Source organism: Nicotiana tabacum, chromosome 13, assembly GCF_000715075.1.
Source record: "Nicotiana tabacum cultivar K326 chromosome 13, ASM71507v2, whole genome shotgun sequence".
Taxonomy (NCBI): Eukaryota; Viridiplantae; Streptophyta; class Magnoliopsida; order Solanales; family Solanaceae; genus Nicotiana; species Nicotiana tabacum.
Window position 1 is genome coordinate 47,360,599 of NC_134092.1, and position 19,033 is coordinate 47,379,631.

Here is a 19,033-nt window from a genome sequence, read left to right on the forward strand (position 1 = left end):
TTGGGTTTGGACTTGGTTATTTTGTCTAGGTCCTTTCCCTAAACATATATATGGTCATTAAACACCATTTTTAGGCGAGTTTTGCGACCGGAGGCAAGAATTCACGTGGAGGAACACACACCATGCTTGGAGGAGGCTTGTAATTAATTTTTCTTCTCTTCTCTTCCTTTAATCTCAGAGTTTATTAGTTCTAGAGTTTTGGGTGCTACATGAACATTGTAGTTTGAAGCTTGAATTGTTCTTATTATTTTGGTTTATTTATTCAATCTTGCGCTTAATTATTTGATTGCTTGATCACCAATTGAATACTATCTACGAATCTAGGATTAAACTCTGGAGAGGCAATTCTAGATTGCATATAAGATAGAGCAGAGCAAGATCTTAACTCTGAGTGAGCGGCGGATTTGCGGTAAGGATAGGAATATACCTAATCGCCTTGGTTGGTTACTATACAAGAATTATAAATGCGTTCTTGTTAATTCTAATTTCATAAGAATATAGGCGTTAGATTAGCTTGAATAGGCGAGTTGTACTCCGGGAGAAGGCTACGAGCAATATTAACTGTGTCAACCAATAAACCAGATAAATTAATTAGACGAATTAAGTGAAAAACTCAGCGGGATTGTTAGCTAACCCATAGCTCTAGAATATTCACTCACATTGAATTCGTCTTTAAGCTTGTCGTTATTTTCTTTAATCTCTTAATTTGTTACTCTAGATTAAAGTTTAGTTAAATATTCATACTTTACGATTCTCTTGAATAGATTAATTGTTTGTTTTAATTTAGTTGATAGTTAATCACAAGTCCCCGTGGGTACGATATCTGGACTTACAATTCTGTATTACTTGTCGATCACGTATATTTGCATGTGCGTTTGGGAGCAACATCTACCAATAGTCGTAATGGAATCTAATCCAATAGCTAAGTAAACCAATAATCGTAATCAACTTAAGGCAAGGCAAAAGAAAATAATCCGCTAACATAATATAGATAAAGCATAAGTACTTCTCAATACAACAATACTAAATGTGGAAGAATCCAACAACTCTCAAAATATGGTGGTACGAGATCATGAGCTACTAGATAGAATATGACTGGGTCTCAAAATATAACAACATTGTTTGAATCAAACAACAGTAAAATGGATAAGAAGGGGAATCCATAAGCTGCGAAGCCAGAATGACAGCTCACCACGAAGTCTTCAAAAAACCTCTACGCGCCCTCTTGAATGTTGCTTGGTCCAGTTCCAAGATCTGCGCAAAAATATGCAAAAGTGTTGTATGAGTACAAAAATAACATATACTCAGTAAACATCGAGTCTAGTCTCGAGAAGTAGTGGCGAGATTTTGGCAAAAGCGTTATACTTACCTTTTCAATCTGAACGGTTCATAATAGCATGAAATCACTTTAAATAACTAGGAATAATAGATACAACTTTGAAGTGCAAAATCAGAGATAATATAAGCATGCTTCTCAAATAAGATAACCAAAAATACAATTTTTAAATTCGCGTATAAAGATGATATGCACCAAGTAACACCTATATGTATGCTTCTATACGAGTCTCAAATGATTTTACATGCTCAAGACTCAATAATAACCATAATCCAGCACATCCCATCTGCTCCAACATGATCCAACACGTTCCACATGCTCAACACAATACGCGTATCACCTACGCTCATATGGCCCAATGTAACATGGGTAGCCACAAAATCCGGAGGGTAGATCTATATCCAAATGCTGCACGGAACTCCTCTGTGCCATGTCATAGCAATATCACAATAATCGCATGAAAATAACTATCGTTTCATAACAATATAAATCTACTTCAAATGCCCAATTGTGCCATTACCATACAATCCGTATCAATATCTCCATCTCTAAGGATGTATGCATAAGTTCGAGAAACAACCGATAAAATACTCAAGGAAAAAATAAATAAAGATGCATATTCATGCTCATGATATAATGTATGACTACGGTGAAGTCAAGTATATCAACAAATCTCAAGAATACCCCATCATGCCCAAATAAGATGTCATAAGCTAAGACATGATTTCTAGCACGAATAAATAGGCTCTTGTATTCATACAACCAAATAAAAAATATGTCAAGAAGAACAAACAACCAAATATAGAAAATTCCCTCTTAACAAGGTTATATAAGAGACTTACCTCCTCCCAGAACCGCTTTAACCCTCAAAACCGATTTGCCTTTGAAATTCTCCCCCAAATGACCCAAATCTAAACATACAATACTTAATAGCGTCAAATAAAGTCATTAAAACTAATTCCAAACAATAAAGTTTCAATCTTTATTTAAATATAAAAAAGTCAACAAAAGTTAAACCGAGATAACATAGTCAAATTGAAGTTCAAGGTCAAATCCCGTTGACCTATAACCCCGAGAGTCCAAATATGTGATTAGTCTTCTAATCTGAGTCTAAATCGATATTCAAATCCTCAAAATACTTTTTTATGTTATAGACAATAAAATCTCAAATTTTACTATTAAATTCCATGTGTTAGGTGTAGAAATAAATGGAAAATCAAGATATTGTCACGATCCGATTGGTCGTTTTAGGCATTTGTGTAATGACCCGCCCAGTTATTTTGAATATTTTAGCTTTGATCCCCTATTTTTTGCCTCCTCTATATTATATTATGGTTATGTGACTTACTGGAGTGTTTGATTTTGGTTTTGGGTGAGTTTCAAAGTGAAATAGGACACATAGTCACTAAGTTGGAGGCTTAAGTTGAAAGGGTTGATCGTAGGTTGACTTTTGTGAAGACGACTCTGGAATGGAGTTTTGATGGTTCCAATAGCTCCGTATGGTGATTTTTGACTTAGGAGCATGTCCGGATGTTGATTTGGAGGTCCGTAGGTCGTTTCGGCTTGAATTGACGAAAGTTAGAAAATTGAAGGTTTGGAAGGTTGAGAAGTTTGACTGGGAGTTGACTTTATTGATATCGGGGTCGGATTCCGAATTCAGAAGTTGGAATAGGTCCGTCATGCCATTTATGACTTATGTGCAAAATTTGAAGCCAATTGGAGTTATTTTGGTATGAATCGACATTAGTTTTGGAAGTTAGAAGTTCATAAGCTTATTAGGTTTGAATCAATGTGCGATTCATAGTTTTAGTATTGTTTGATGTGATTTGATGCTTCAATCCTGTTCGTATAATATTTTAGGACTTGTTGGTATGTTTGGTTGAGGTCCCGGGGGCCTCGGATGTGATTCGGATCATGTTCGACGCATTTTGAACTTGGAAGGACTGCTGATTTTTCTGTGCTGGTTTCCTTATATGCGATTACGAAGAGTGTTGCAGGTAGCTGGGAAAATTTGTGCTATGCATTCGCGAATAGATTTCTTTGATCGCGAAGCTTTGGGAGTCAGTGAATCGCGAACGTGTGAGCTGGGACGCGTTCGGCAAGAAGAAATGAGGAGACTGGAGTTCACACGATTTGTTCTTCGTGATCGCATGAGGTGGTTCGCGATCGTGTAGGTCGGGGTGTATATGTATAGCGTTTGCGACTGTTGGTTCGTGTTCGCGAAGAGTACTTTGAGGGCGTCTTGATTTTGTTCTTCGCGATCCCGAGGGACTTTCTGCGATCGGGAAGAGGAACTCCTGTGCAGAATATAAGTTTTCAAAAACGAGGGTTAAAATAAAATTTCATAATTAGACTTTGGGAGCTCGGATTGAGGCGATTCTTGGAGGGACTTTCAAGGAATTGATTGGGGTAAATGATTCTAACTCGGATTTGGTTAATATACATGAATATATCATTATTTTCATCATTTAATTAGTATTTTGCTTGGAAAAAATTGGGAAAAATTGTGAGAACTTCTTAGGCTAAAGTTTGGGGATTTGAAAGGTTATTTGATATTCGATTTGAGTAATTCTTCTATGGTTAGACTCGTTATTGAATGGGTGTTCGGATTTTGTAATTTTTGTAAGGTTCCGAAATGCGGTCCCGGGTTGACGTTTTGAGTTGACTTTTTGTTTCTTTGTAAAGATCATAACTTTATTTTTCGAAATAGTTTCCAATAGTTTATATTTATTGTATGAAGTAATTTTGGTTAGATTCGAACCGTTTAGAGTTGGATAATCAAGGAAAGGGCTTACTAGTGGATTGAGTATCATGTTTTGAGGTAAGTGTCTTGCCTAACCTTGTGTGGGTGGGAATTACCCCTTAGGATTGGTATTGTTTTGTGATAATTGTGATGTGTGGAAGCCGTGTATGCAAGGTGACGAGTTTGTACACGGGCTAAATGTGGAAGTTGACCATTTTTAGCTATGTAAATTTCTTTCATGCCTTAATGGAGTTATCTTAACATGTTATATTCATCATCATTAGCCTATCTGCATATTCTCTACTTGTTTTATCTCTTACTTGTTAATTGCCTTTTTATGTTTAGTTGATGTATCGTTTCTTCTATTCCTTATTCATTAATTAACCGTCGAGTTCTTTATTTGAAGTTGTTATTTGTGGAATATCTTGTTGTTGAAATTGGTATTGAGTTATAAAGGCTGTGATTTACATTAAGACAAAGTTGTAAGGTTGTGAAATACTATTCTTGTTGAGTCATTCGCTTTCGGTTGTTCTTGTGAGACTCTTGTGCATATTGTGGTTGAGCCATGGGCTATTTGTTGTGAAAACACTATTGCTATTGGTTTCTTGGCAAGTTGTGATATTGGGCACTTAAGGTGTGATTTGTGTTATGTTGTGATATTGATACGCATGTGGTGGTATAAGGTTTTGGGGTTGAAACGCATACAGTGAGATAAGGTGGGGTTGATACACGTGTTTCTAGTAGGGGAACTACTTGAAGCCATGCGGTGTGATAAGGTGGGCTAAAACGCGGGACGCTATGATTTTCAAAAACTAAATGCAAGTCTCTCGCGGTGATATAAGGAAAGATTGTGAATTATTTTTGTGATTTGAGACTACGAGGCGGTACCTCGGTGGTGTCTCTTGTTGATGCTTTTATATTACTTCACTTGTGTTTTGGTTGCTTTGTTTCCTTGGCATAACATTCCTTGTTTTCTTCCGTGATGCATTATTTGCCTTAGTTCAGTGTAGCCAATCTTGGTATATTTCTTACTTTTTTCATTTGCATTGTTATTATTATTACACTGTTAATTACTCGTTTAGTTTCTTATTTATTCCTATAGGGCCTTGACCTAACCTCGTCACTACTCTACCGAAGTTAGGCTTGGCACTTAATGGTACAATTGTGGTGTATTCATACTAAACTTCTGTACATCTTTTTGTGTTGATCCAGGTACCTCCTACCAGTATAGGAATTAGTGAGACGAGCTCAACTTCGGAGACTTCAAGGTATACCTGCCGGCATCCGCTGGCCTCTGAGTCTCCCTCTATCTAGTCTACTTCATTTTCTTTCCTATTTTAGACACTTTGTTGCATAGGGATGATCAGTACTTATCGTAGAGCATGTTACTTGTTATCACCAGGTTTTCGAAAGTTTGTATATGCTGAGTTGCAGAGTTTTTTTTATAATAGCTATTGAGTATTTGGGAGTTTATTCGTTATTTTAGTTATATTCCGCATGTATGTTAGGCTTACCTAGTCTTAGAGACTAGGTGCCATCACGACATCTTACAGAGGGAAATTTGAGTCATGACAAGTTGGTAGCAGAGCTCTAGGTTCATAGGTGTTATGAGTCACAAGTAGGTTTTGTAGAGTCTTGCGGATCGGTATGGAGACGTCTGTACTTATCTTCGGGAGGCTATGAAACTGTTAGGAAAAGTTTCATTTCTTTGACTCCTTATCGTGCGAATTTGTTAACTTCAGAATTCTAAATCTCTGTCTTTCTATTCTATCACAGATGGTGAGGACACACACAACTAGATTTGATGATTAGACACTCGCACCCCCTGCTAGAGCCGCGAGAGGCCAGGGTCGCGGGAGAATTCAAAGACGGGAACGTGGTGCATCCAGAGCACCTGCTCGAGCTACTACAGAGGATCCACCAGTAGCTCCAAGTGGGGGGCGGGGGGGAAGGCACATGAAATGCCTGTTACTACCCCTGCACTTTAGAAAACCCTCGCCCAGGTTTTGAGCATGTTTGGCACACTAATTCAGGAAGGGTTGATTCCACTTGCTCCTGCCACATCCCCGGCTGGGGGAGGAGTACAGATGTCGCGCCCTTTTTTTTTTTCTGGGGACGCTGCATTTCATGTGTGCAGGTTCAGACAGACAGACGGGTATACCTCCTCATTAAGTGTTGCCCGAGTTTAGCTTAATCGGTAAGCTCCATGCCTTTTGGAGTTGCCGAGTCTAGAGCTTTATGTACATATTGTGTATAAATGTATATATGTTATGAGTAGGTCAGGAAGCTGTTCTGATCACAGTATATCCACCAGTAGAGGCTTGTAGACATATCCTGTCAGTTAGTGCAGCATGTTAGGCTTGTAGGCCTTGTATGGATATTTGGTTGGTTTGTCAGCTGTAGTAATTATGACGACCTTGTCGGCCCAGTTTTATATTGATATTTATTCAGCATTAGCAGTTGTCTTGCAATGTGGCCCATGGCCAAAGTATGACATCATATGTTCAGAGTCCCTTAGTCACAAGTTGGTACGCAAGGATAGGTGAGGCACCGAATGCCGGTCTCGCCCCCTGGTTCGGGGCGTGACAACAAACTCCTGTAGCCTATACCCCAGATCAGTAGGTCCAGGTTGACAAGGTCCCAGAGGTCATACCAGATTATCCGGTTGTCCCTGTTTAGCCCGAGGTTAGGGAAGCAACATCTGAGGAGGAGCAGATCAGGCTCGAGAGGTACAAGAAGTACCATCCTCCTATATTCAGCGGCCTAGCTATACAGGACGCACATGGTTTTCTTGAGGTGTGCCACCGTATCCTCCATACTATGGGTATTGCGGAGTCGAGTGGGGTTGCTTTCACTACATTACAGCTAAAGGGAGCGGCTTATCAAGGGTGTCAAGCGTATGAGTTGGGTAGCTGACGAGCGCTAAACTCACACTTAAATTATGCTTGCTAGTCAAAAAATAGTCTAGTATAATATCATATCCACAAGGATTGGAGTTAAATAGTATTTTCGTAGTTTCTACCTTGATTGCTATCTAGGAGAATCAACAATCGAGATTTATATGTTTAATAACTATAATTAACTAAGAGTCTAAAACTATTGACTACTTACTATTGAAATAAGGAATAAGTAAAGAAGGTTATCAATGAGAGAAGATATGGCTTTGATATGATAGGTGCAAGATAATTTTTCAGGATTTAACTCTAGATAATTCACTTCTAATGTTCAAGTGAGACTCTCGAATTCACTCAATTATTAGTTCAAACGTTTAGTAGAAACTCCTCTCTCGATTAAGTCTCAACCTTACAAGATGAACCAATTTAAGCCCTATGAAGATATGCAAGAAATCGTAGTGGATTGGTCTTTAGGAGAACCTCTTTTGATTATCCTCATAACTAGGTTAAACCAATGATTCAACCAGCCTCTTTCGATTACTTAGAAGAATCTATGAATTCAACTAATAATATAATGCAAAGATATCAAAAGTTATGCCTCTCTCGATTACATGAACAACTGAATATAAAATACAACCATTAAATCATCCAAAAATGATTCAATACATTAAGCTAGAGTTATAATCCACAAACAATTATCAATACACAAAATCCATCAAACCCTAAAGGAACTTACTCCATAGATATGGAAAAATTCATCACAAATAAAATTAAAGTATAGGAAAACATAAATTCAATCCAAACTCGAGTCTTGAGTGAGGAAACAATGATGATATCCTTGTGCTTTTGCTCCCCCAACTCCTACTTAGATTCCTTAGGTCTAAAGTGTGCCAAAAGTCCAGAAAATAACATTTTTTCATGTATTTATGCCAAGTAGGGTCGGGCCCAGACGAAATCACCTTCTCCTAGCCGAAATAGGAAAATTACTTTGTAAATATCGCAGAGGTGCGCCGCACCATGCGGGGCATTAGTGGGGAAATCCAGAGAGTTGGTTCTGACAGGCAGCAGATAAATGCACAAGCACGGCATCCCACGCGCCGTGACAGTGGGGATTTCTCAGAGTATGGAATTTTCTTGCATTTTGATGTCCAAACTTGGTCCTTGACCCCCGAACACGATCCCGTCTTAATCCCTTGGGTTTTTACTCAGATTTCATAGCTCCAAATCACTTGAATTCATTCCATAACATCTACATAGCTCAAAATCACCCCTACAAGGCATAAAACACACAATAAGTGCAAAACACTATCAATTAAACTCAAAACGAATAAAGTGCAGTAAGTTAGAGTGCATTAAGCGACTAAAATACGAGATTATAGCCTGCCATCAACACCCTACACTTAAACCATTGCTCGTCCTCGAGCAATCAAACTACCCTTCATATAGACACGACCTTTTTAAAAACTCTCCTAACTCATCACACCAGGAATATTTAAAACAGATTAAGTACAATACCGTAACATCCTTGCCTCAAGATTTGACTCACCAGCACCACCATTATTTATAACCCGCTCACTTACTCTAACATAGAGGTCAACGACATTACCTTTCCGTCGTGAATCAAGTGCCCTCACACAACAATAAAGAGTAGTTCCACACACAATAGACCTTAAGAACATTTAGGACCTCAAGATAGAAAGAATTCTCTCTCTCTCAGAAACAACATTCATATGCCACAAAAGACGTACCATAGGCTTTCTCGTAGTGTACTACTCTACTAATTGAGCTCATTCAGTCAAGGATCAAGTAGGACTTTAATTAGTTGTAATGTAGGCTACGGGATGGGTAGGATACATTTAGATATAAGAGTGACTACACCTCCCTAAGCACTTTTAATACATACATTTCATTGTTCAAAACCCACATTTATGTCAAACCTTAACTCCACCTTCACATCAATATCCATTAACTCCCAACTCCTTTAAGCACAATTACATCAAGAGTCACCACTATCAAAGCATAATTTTCACAATCATATACTTATTTTTTTCTTTCTTTTTCAATTCTAGTGGCTCTTACTTTTTCAATACAATGCACCTTTCTCCTTATTTCATTAGTTCCACTCAAAAGCCAAACCAACCACCCCACACTTCAATTCTTATAAAGTTCATAACAAATTCAAGTGCTCACGAGAGGTAAAAGGTTCAAATAAATGGTCAATTCAAACAAATGGGCAAGGCTTGTAATATGGTTGCCAAAAAAAGAGGATTACAGGCTTAAAGGGGTTAACTAAAACACATAACAATCAGGTGGGTAAAAGTATATAACTGGCTCAACAAAGAAATGCCTATATCACTTCCAAGACTGAAGAAAACTTCTACTTCGCTTTGCAAACACACGGGGTAAGTTCTAGACATCAAATGTAATTCACAGAATACACAAAACCTCCCACACACATGGCACATAACTCACTCAGGATTGGACTATCAAGACACTCTAGTCAAAGCAGTTAAGCAAAGTAAAAATTATACAATTTAAGGTACTTATACAAGAGTCAAAAACTGAGCCTAATCGCCACAACTAAAGCACTTACTATTCTCAAGGCATAATAAAGTCAAGAGATATTTCCTTCAATTTAAATCATAGGACAAGGTTTCCTACTCCTAACAAAAATAAAAACTAACTACACCCAGTTCAAACAAAACCCTTGGAAAAGAACCGCGGCACAAAGAAAAACCAAGAGAAACTTATAACACTACATACAAAAGAAAATCTTTTTGTCTTTTCCTTTCGACTTTAATCCCCACGAAACCCGTCGAATGATATCCATCGTCGGGAAAAATCAAAATATTTTCAATTTTTATGGTTTTTGTTTTTCAATATCTAACTACTACAACTAACAAAAAGAAACATATATACAAACATACATACAAATATCCCCCCACCCCACACATTAAGTTGTGTCATATCCCCAAGACACACAATTAAAAAGCATAAGGTAAAGGAAACTTCTCTGAATATCTAGTCGGGGTCTGAGTCAAAGTCGGGCTCCATTCCTCGCCTTCGAAATAATGCGTACATCCAGGCAGACAATTTCTTCTCAGCCTTCTTGGTACACCCCACACTTTTCTTTCTCACTCAATGCAACCTTCCATTTTGAGCCCTTCACTTTTCATTCAACACTTGTAGCTAGTTTTTCCATTTGTGCCCCCTTTTCTACATTCATATCAAAAGTCACCGTCTCCTTGCCCACTCTATGCATGAGTTTCCTCTCATGTATATCTATTATAGCTCTACCCGTCGTTAAGAATGGTCTTCCTAGGATGAGGGGGGCCTCCTTGGTTTCCTTCATATTCACCACTATAAAATCCACAGGAAATACAAACTTATCCACCCGAACTAACACATCTTCCACTATCCTCATGGGTATTAAAGTCATTTAGTCTGCCAGCTGCAAAGATATTGGCACCAACCTTATCTCTCTAATCTCCTTCTCCAGTTTTCTGTAAATAGATAGAGGCACTAAATTAATTGAGGTACCAGAATCATATAAAGACTTATCAAAATTTATAGTCCCTAATGAGCAAGGTATTGTAAAACTCCCTGGATCTCCACACTTTTGTGGGAGTTTATTTTGTAATATAGCATTTCAATGCTCTGTAAGCTTGACCACTGAGGTCTCCTCTATTTTCCTCTTCTTTGTCAGGATCTCCTTTGTAAATTTTGCATAAGCAGGCATTTGTGAGAGCACTTCTGTGAATGGTAAGTTCACATGAACCTGTTTTAGCACATCCAAAAATCTCCCAAACTGCTTGTCCAGCTTTTCTCTATATAGCTTTTGAGGGAAAGGTAAAGCAGGCATATGTCTGCTCTCCTCATGTTCCTCCTTTTTGCTTTTTCTTCCTTCTTCTTCTTCTCAGTTTTCGTTGGGCCTTTTTTCTTCTTGTCATCATCACTTTTTAGCTACTTCCTACTTTCATTTGCAATTATCGGACCATTTTGGATTGGGATGGGATCTTTCAACACTTGCCCACTTCTCAAGGTCACATCATTCATTATTTCTTTGGGATTTCTCTCAGTATCAGCAGGAGAGTTCCCGGAATCCTCTCAGACAATATAGTGGCTAGCTTCCCTACCTGTCTTTCCAAGTTTTGAAAACCAATACCTATTTCTTTTATAGCTACTCCATGTTCCCGTATAGCTGCACTATGAGTTTCAATCCTCTCATCAGTTTTTAGAATGAAGGACTTCATGAGATCTTCTATGCCAGACTGAATGGGTTGTTGAGGCTGAAATTGCTGCCTCTATTGATTTTGGAATGCTGAAGCTCCTTGTACCTGGGGTCTAGAGTAATTTTGTTGCCATGCATTCGCGGTACCCCCCAGGTGAACTCCACGAACAACCGGGGTGCCCTTGACCCATTGCATTAAAATTGTAGTTTCCCACAATATTTATTTCCTCAGTTGAGGTTTGACACTCATGAGTAGGGTGTCCTCTTCCACATATATCACAAGCTTTGTGAGGCTCACTTTGTATCGAGGCTAAGGTCAGCTTCCTTATCTCTTTGGCCATAGCATCAAGTTGTACCTGCACAGATGTGTTAGCATCAACCTGGTAAACACCAGTTGATCTTCTTCTTTTAACACTCTCAGAGGGCCATTGATTTGCATCTTCAGATAACTCGTCAAGAATTGTGATTATCTCCTCTGGAGTCTTCTTCATCAATAGATCTCCAGCTGGATTGCTCAATGTTCTACGTGAGACCGGTGTCAATCTATCCCAAAAGTCTTAGAGTTGCATCCAGATTTCAATTCCGCTATGTTGACACTTTCTAACAATCTCCTAAAACCTCTCCCATGCTTCAAAAACAGTTTCATTCTCTTTCTCGCAGAAGTTATGGATTTCTCTTCTAAACTTGACCGTTTTAGATGAGGAGAAATATTTATCAAGAAATTTTATGGTCATCTCCTCCCAAGTTCTATTTGATCCCGTGGGGAAGCTCCAAAGCCACTGCTTGGTATCATCTTTGAGTGTGATGGGGAATGCCCTTAAGTACACTGTATCTTGGGGGACACCGTTATATTGAAAGGTGTTCATAATCTCCTCGAAGTCCATTAGATGTATGTTTGGATCTTCGTTTGGTTTCCTTCTGAAGACACAACAATTCTGAAGAGTTTGAAGCAACCCTTACTTCAATTCAAAGCTGTTTGCTACAATTGGAGGTGGTCTCACACTTGATAATCCTTGATTGTATACCGGTTTAGAATAATTTCCAAGTGGTCTCCCAGGCGTGGGAGCTATATTTTCGAATTGGTATGCACCATAAAGTTGATTTTGAGCAATTCTACGACCCTTCTCTTCTTCGTAGATAATTTGTGAATCTTTGATAGCTGCTTCCTCAACATCTTGTGCAGCTTGTTCTCTTCGTTGGACTGCTTCTCTCGCAGCCAAATCTACATTATCATCACTGATTCCAGCCATATCTTTGGTTGAGGATTGCCCAACCTTTTCTGATGTCTCGGTGAGACTTATTTCCTTCCTCAACTGCCATATTTGTTTTTCAATATCAGGTTCATATGGTAGCACTTCCTTCGCAGAAGTTCGAGTTATGCACCAATCTAACCTGTAACATGCGCACAGTCAAAGAACACCAAACATAAAAAGAGAAAAAAAAGAAAAATTCCTGAATTACCACTACAAACTATTTCAAACACTATTAATTGCCAATCCCCAGCAACGGCACCAAAGTTTGACCAGCGCAAAACTCACACTTAAATTATGCTCGATAGTCAAAGATAGTATAGTATTATATCGTATCCACATGGATTAGAGTTAAAAAATATTTTTGTAGTTTCTAGCTTGACTGCTATCCAGGAGAATCAATAATCTAGATTTATATGATTAGTAACTAAATTAACTAAGAGTCTAAAGCTATTGACTAATGGAAGAAGATAGGGTTTTGATATGATAGGTGCAAGATAATTGTTCGGGATTTAACTCTAGATAATTCACTTCTATTATTCAAGTGAGTCTCTCGAATTCACTCAATTATTAGTTCAAACGTTTAGTAGAAACTCCTCTCTCGATTAAGTCTCAACCTCAAAAGATGAACCAATTTAAGCCATGTGAAGATATGCAAGAATTCGTAGTGGATTGGTCTTTAGGAGAACCTCTTTCTATTATCCTCCTAACTAGGTTTAATTAATGATTCAACTAGCCTCTTTCGATTACTTAGAAGAATCTATGAACTCAACCAACAATATAATGCAAAAATATCAAAATTTATTCCTCTCTCGATTACATGAACAACTAAATATAAATGCAACAATTAAATCATCCAAAAATGATTCAATACATAAAACTAGAGTTATAATCCACAAACAATAATCAATACAATAAATCCATGAAACCCTAAAGGAACTTACTCCATATATATGGAGAAGTTCACAAATAAAATTAAAGTATAGGAAAAGATAAATTCAATCCAAACTCGGGACTTGAGTGAGGAAAGAATGATGAAATCCTTGTGCTTTTGCTCCTCCAACTCCTCCATAGCTTCCTTAGGTCTAAACTGTGTCAAAAGTCCAGAAAATAATATTTTTCCATGTACTTATATCAAGTAGGGTCGTGCCCAGATAAAATCACCTTCTCCTAGACGAAATAGGAAAATTACTCTGTAAATATTGCACAGGTGCGCCGCATGGGGCGACGCGCCATGCAGGGTGTTAGTGGGGAAATTCAGAGAGTTGGTTCTGACAGGTAGTAGAGAAATGCACAAGCGCGGTGCCCCACACGTCGCTCCATGCGCCGCGGTAGTGGGGATTTCTCAGAGTACAGATTTTTCTTGGCTTTTGACGTCCAAACTTGGTCCTCGAACCCCGAACACGATTCCGGCTTAATCCCTTAGGCTTTTACTCAGACTTTGAAGCTCCAAATCACTCGAATTCATTCCATAACATCTACAAAGCTCGGTATCACTCCTACAAGGCATAAAACACTTAATAAGGTCAAAATACTATCAATTAAATCTCAAAATGAATAAAGTGTAGTAAAGTAGAGTGCATTAAGCGACTAAAACACGAGATTATAGCCTACCACCAGTAGCCCGACTAATGCAACTTCACTCATCTGGGCTCAGTTCTCAAAGATGTTCATCAGGGAGTTTATTCCGTAGAGTCTTATGGATGCATGGTGTGCAGAGTTTGAGCAGTTGCGCTAGAGTGTTATGATCGTATTAGAGTATGTTGTTAGGTTCATTGAGTTGTCCATACATGCATCTACATTAGTTTCCATTGTTAGCGAGTCCGTCGATTTATCGAGGGGCTCAACCACGTTATTAGATTTAGCATGGCTCGAGAGTTGGAGACTGATACCCATACCAGCAGATTGTGGAGATCGCTCAGAGATTAGAGGGTATGTGGGTACGGGAGAGACAGGAGAGGGAGGCCTAGAGGCCTCGATATTCTGGCACATATAGTGGTGCCCATACCCCAGTTGAAGCTCGTCATGGTAGAGGCTTTGTGAGCTGTCTTGTTCATTCAGCACTTCCAGCTTCGAGCAGTATTCCGGTCACTCCCAGGTCTCACGTTGCCCATTATCCACCACCACTATTTAGTGCACCTCTTGCACGAGGTGCTTTCAGTGGTCAGTCCAGTCGGACAGGCCCGAGCCAGTCGCAGTAGCCATATCCTCTGAGAGCTTATTTTGAGTGTGGTGATACTCGTCATATGGTGAGGGATTGCCCCAGACTCAGGAGGGGTGCACGTCCATAGACCACTCAGGCTCCACGTGTTCCACACGTTCCTCAGGCCGTGGTTACTACAGCAGTTGCCACTCTACCTGCACAACCAGCTAGAGGTAGAGGTCGGGCGAGTAGGGGTCACCCTAGAGGGGGAGGCCAGGCCAAATGTTATGCTTTTCTGACTAGGACGGAGGCGGTTGCATGCAACTTAGTTATCATAGGTATTGTTCCGGTTTGTCATAGAGATGCATCAGTCTTATTTGATCCAGGCTCCATTTATTCCTATGTATCATCTTATTTTGCTCCATATTTGGGTATATCCACTAAAGTAAGTTGAAATTTTCCATGTGTTTAGTTTGTTAATTGTTTGTACAAAAATTGAATATTTATTCCTTGCAACCTAATTATTGTTTATTATCATTAGAATGAGTCGTGTGGATATTGGGACTGGCAAGACGAGCCCTTTGCGGACTGAGTGTTGATATAAATTAATAAGTTGTAGTATAAATTGGATGCTGCTAATGTTACAATCAATATGTTGAAGCAATTGTTGGAGTCGTGCAAGTTAGAAAGGGACAAATCATTGGAAAAAAGTTGAAGATATGGAGGCTTCAAAAAATGTTGAAGGGAACAAAGCAAGGAAAATCGAAGATAAAATGGTTAAGATGAAGTTGTTTATTTGGATTTTAGTTGCACTTTTTGTTGGATTTGTTGCGGCAATGTGGATGAACAAAATTATATAAAAGAAAGATGGCATATGCTCCATATTGATGTTCCTAGTTCTTGTAAAACTTAGATATTTCTAGCTACTATTTTTTGATGCTCCTATCTACTGACTTTTGATATTCTTAGCCATTGTAAAACAATGACATCAATTGTTAATGTATGTTTCGAAGTTATTGTAATATAATGACGTTGCTTGTTCAATAATTGTTTATGTACTAGTTGTGCTACAAGTCCTAATCCACTATAGGCACTTCATACACTCCTAATTAGCTATAGGCACATCTGGTGAGGTATGTGTTTCCTTCGCCAAAGCTGTAAATGAAACATGTGTTTCCAAATGATTAAAGACACTTCGAAACATAGACACTTGAAGACAAATGCTTACAACATATAACTTACAACTTAGAGCTTAGAACTTACAACTTGCAATTTTGAACTCCAATATGGCAAGTTACAACTTCGAAATATCAGTTAGATTAATATGACATCCAATTTCAGTAATTACATCACCAAAAACATACACCCAAAAATAGTAACTACAGTAATTACATCACCAAAAACATACACCAAAAAACAGTAATTACAGTAATTACATCACTTGACCATACCGAGTCATGAAGGCAGTCTTCGGAATATATGGATCCAGAATCTTCAACTGACGATAGCCTGACCGCAAATCAATCTTTGAGAACACTTCGGCACCCTGTAGCTGATCAAATATAGGTCATCAATGTGTGGCAGTGGATACCTATTACTCACTGTAACCTTGTTCAACTGTCGAAAATCAATAAGCATGCACATAGAACTATTCTTCTTCTTTACAAACAAGACTTGAGCACCCCAAGGTGACACATTGGGATGAATGAAGCCCTTATCAAGAACCTCTTGCAACTGCTCCTTTAACTCCTTCAACTCCGCTGGGGCCATACGATATGGTATAATAGAAATAGGCCAAGTGCCTTGATGGTAGGATATAATTGCATATTTTAGTTACTTATTGCACTCTAATTTACCGTACTTTAATTGAGTTTAAGCATTAATCGTTACGGTTTTGCACTAATTATGTGTTTTATGTCTTATAGGAGTGATCCCGAGCTATGTAGATGTTATGAAATGAATTCAAGCTATTCTGGAGCTTTGAAGTCTGAGTAAATGCTCAAGGATTAAGTTGGGATTGTATTGGGGGTCAACGAACAATCATACACTTAACGAAAGAAACAGAGAATCGAGCAGGATGCAACCCAGCTGCGCGAGCGTGCACTGGTCTCGCATGTAAGGCGGAATACCTTCCAAAGTGTGCGGCCATATGTGCGAGCACACTCCCAGGTGCACGGCCGTGCATGTCCTATTCTGGGAAGAGTCCTATTTCGCGTAGGAGAAGGTATGTTCGTTTTGGCCGGGCCTACTTGGTATATATACATGAAAAAATGTTATTTTTGGGGACTTTTGACACATCTAAAACCTAAGGAAGCTAAGAAGAAGGGGGAGAAGGAAGAGCACAAGGATTTTATCATTTAATCCTCACCCAAGATAAGGGTTTGGATCGTTTAAGCTTTTCTTTAACTTAAACTTATTTGTGATGAATTACTCCATATATATGGAGTAGTTCTCTTTAGGAATTGATGGATTTGGTGTATTGAGAATTGTTTGTGGATATTAACTCTAGTTTTTATGTGTTGGATCATTTTGGGTGTTTTAATTGTTGCATCTATTTTCACGTGTCATGTAATCGAAAGAGGCATAACTTGTGATGTTTTTGCATTATCTTGTTGGTCGAATTCATTGATTCTTCATAGTAATCAAAAGAGGCTAGTTGAATTATTCTTTAGACCTAGTAAAGAGGATAATCGGAAGAGGTTCTCCTAAAGACCATTCCACTACGAATTCCTGTATATCTTCACCGAGCTTAACTTAGTTCATCTTGTGAGGTTGAGACCTAATCTAGAGAGGAGTTTCCACTAAACGTTTGAACTAATAATTGAGTGAATTCGAGAGACTCACTTGAACCTTATAAGTGAATCAACTAGAATTAAATCCCAGAAAAGTACCTTGCACCTATCCAATCAACCCCTATTTTCTTCCATTGATATCTTCTTTGCTTACTCTTGTCGCGATTGTCATTAGCCAATAGTTTAGACTTTTAGTTAATTATAGTTTTTAATCACATAAATCTCAACTGTTGATCATTTTGGATAGCAACCAAGCTATAAACTACGAAAATACTATTTAACTCCAATCCTTGTGGATACAATATTTTATTATACTATATTCGACTAGCGAGCATATTTAAGTGTGTGTTTTGCGCTCGTCAATTTTGGCGCCGTTGCCGGGGATTGGCAATTAATTGTGTTTGAAATAGTTTGTGGTGCTAATTCAGGAATTCTTTCTTTTTATTTTATTTTTTTCTTTTTACGTTTGGTGTTACTTGACTGTGCCCTAGCTACAGGTTAGATTGGTGCATGACTCGATCCTCTGGGAAGGAAGCACTCCCATATGAACCAGAAATCAAGAAACAACTGCGACAATTGAGAAAGGAAAGAAATCTCCCCGACAATACAGAGAAGGTTGGGCAATCCTCAACCAAGGAAGTTATGGCGGGAGATGAGGATAATGTTGATTTTGCTGCAAGAGAGGCAGCCCAAGAAAGAAAAAAGCGGCACGAGATGCTGAGGAGATAGCTCTTTGAAATGAACAACTTGTCTATAAAGAGGAGAGGGCTCGGAGAATTGCTCAGAATATACCTTTGGGTGCAGACCAATTCGGAAATATAGCTCCTGGTGTTGGGCGACCACTGGGTGATTATGTTAGACTGGTCTACAGACAAGGATTATAAAGTGTGAGACCACCTCCAGTTGAATCTAACAAATTTGAGTTAAAGCAGGGGTTGCTTCAAACCCTTTAAAATAGCCGTGTCTTCAGAGGAAAGATGAACGAAGACCCAAACAACCATCTAGTGGATTTCGAAGAGATTATGAACACCTTTCAATACAATGGTGTTTCACAAGATGTAGTTTACTTAAGGGCATTCCTCTTCACTCTCAAAGATGGTGCGAAGCACTGGTTTTGAAGCTTGCCTAATGGAACAATTAGAACATGGGATGAGATGACCAGAAAATTTCTTGACAAATATTTCTCATCAGCTAAGATGGGCAAGTTTAGAAGAGAAATTCATAACTTCTACCAGAACGAGACTGAAACTGTATTTGAAGCATGGGAGAGGTTTAAGGAGATAGTGCGAAAGTGACAACATAGCGGAATTGAACACTGGATACAACTCTAGGACTTTTGGGATGGATTGACACCCGCCGCTCATAGAACATTGAGTGATGCAGCTGGAGGCCCGTTGATGAAAAAGACTCCAGAGGAGATAGTCACAATTCTTGATGAGTTATCTGAAGATGCAAATCAGTGGGCCTCTGAAATTGCTGAAAGAAGAAGATCCACTGGTGTTCACCAGGTTGATGCTAACACATATGTGCAGGTACAACTTGATGCCATGGCAAAAGAGATAAGAAAGCTGACCTTAGCTTCAATATAGAGTGATAATCACGCAACTTGTGATATATGTGGAAGAAGATACCTTACTCATGAGT

General features: G+C 38.7%; 1 non-coding gene and 1 pseudogene across 1 annotated transcript; one reads left to right on the forward strand and one right to left on the reverse strand.

Moving 5' to 3' along the window:
* Nucleotides 1-11,783: 11,783 nt before the first annotated feature.
* Nucleotides 11,784-11,890, forward strand: LOC142168528 (small nucleolar RNA R71). The gene has a single exon (XR_012698383.1). It is a non-coding gene; the product is annotated as a small nucleolar RNA R71 (small nucleolar RNA).
* Nucleotides 11,891-18,591: 6,701 nt separating this feature from the next.
* On the reverse strand, nucleotides 18,592-18,690 carry LOC142168561 (small nucleolar RNA R71; annotated as a pseudogene).
* Nucleotides 18,691-19,033: the final 343 nt, after the last annotated feature.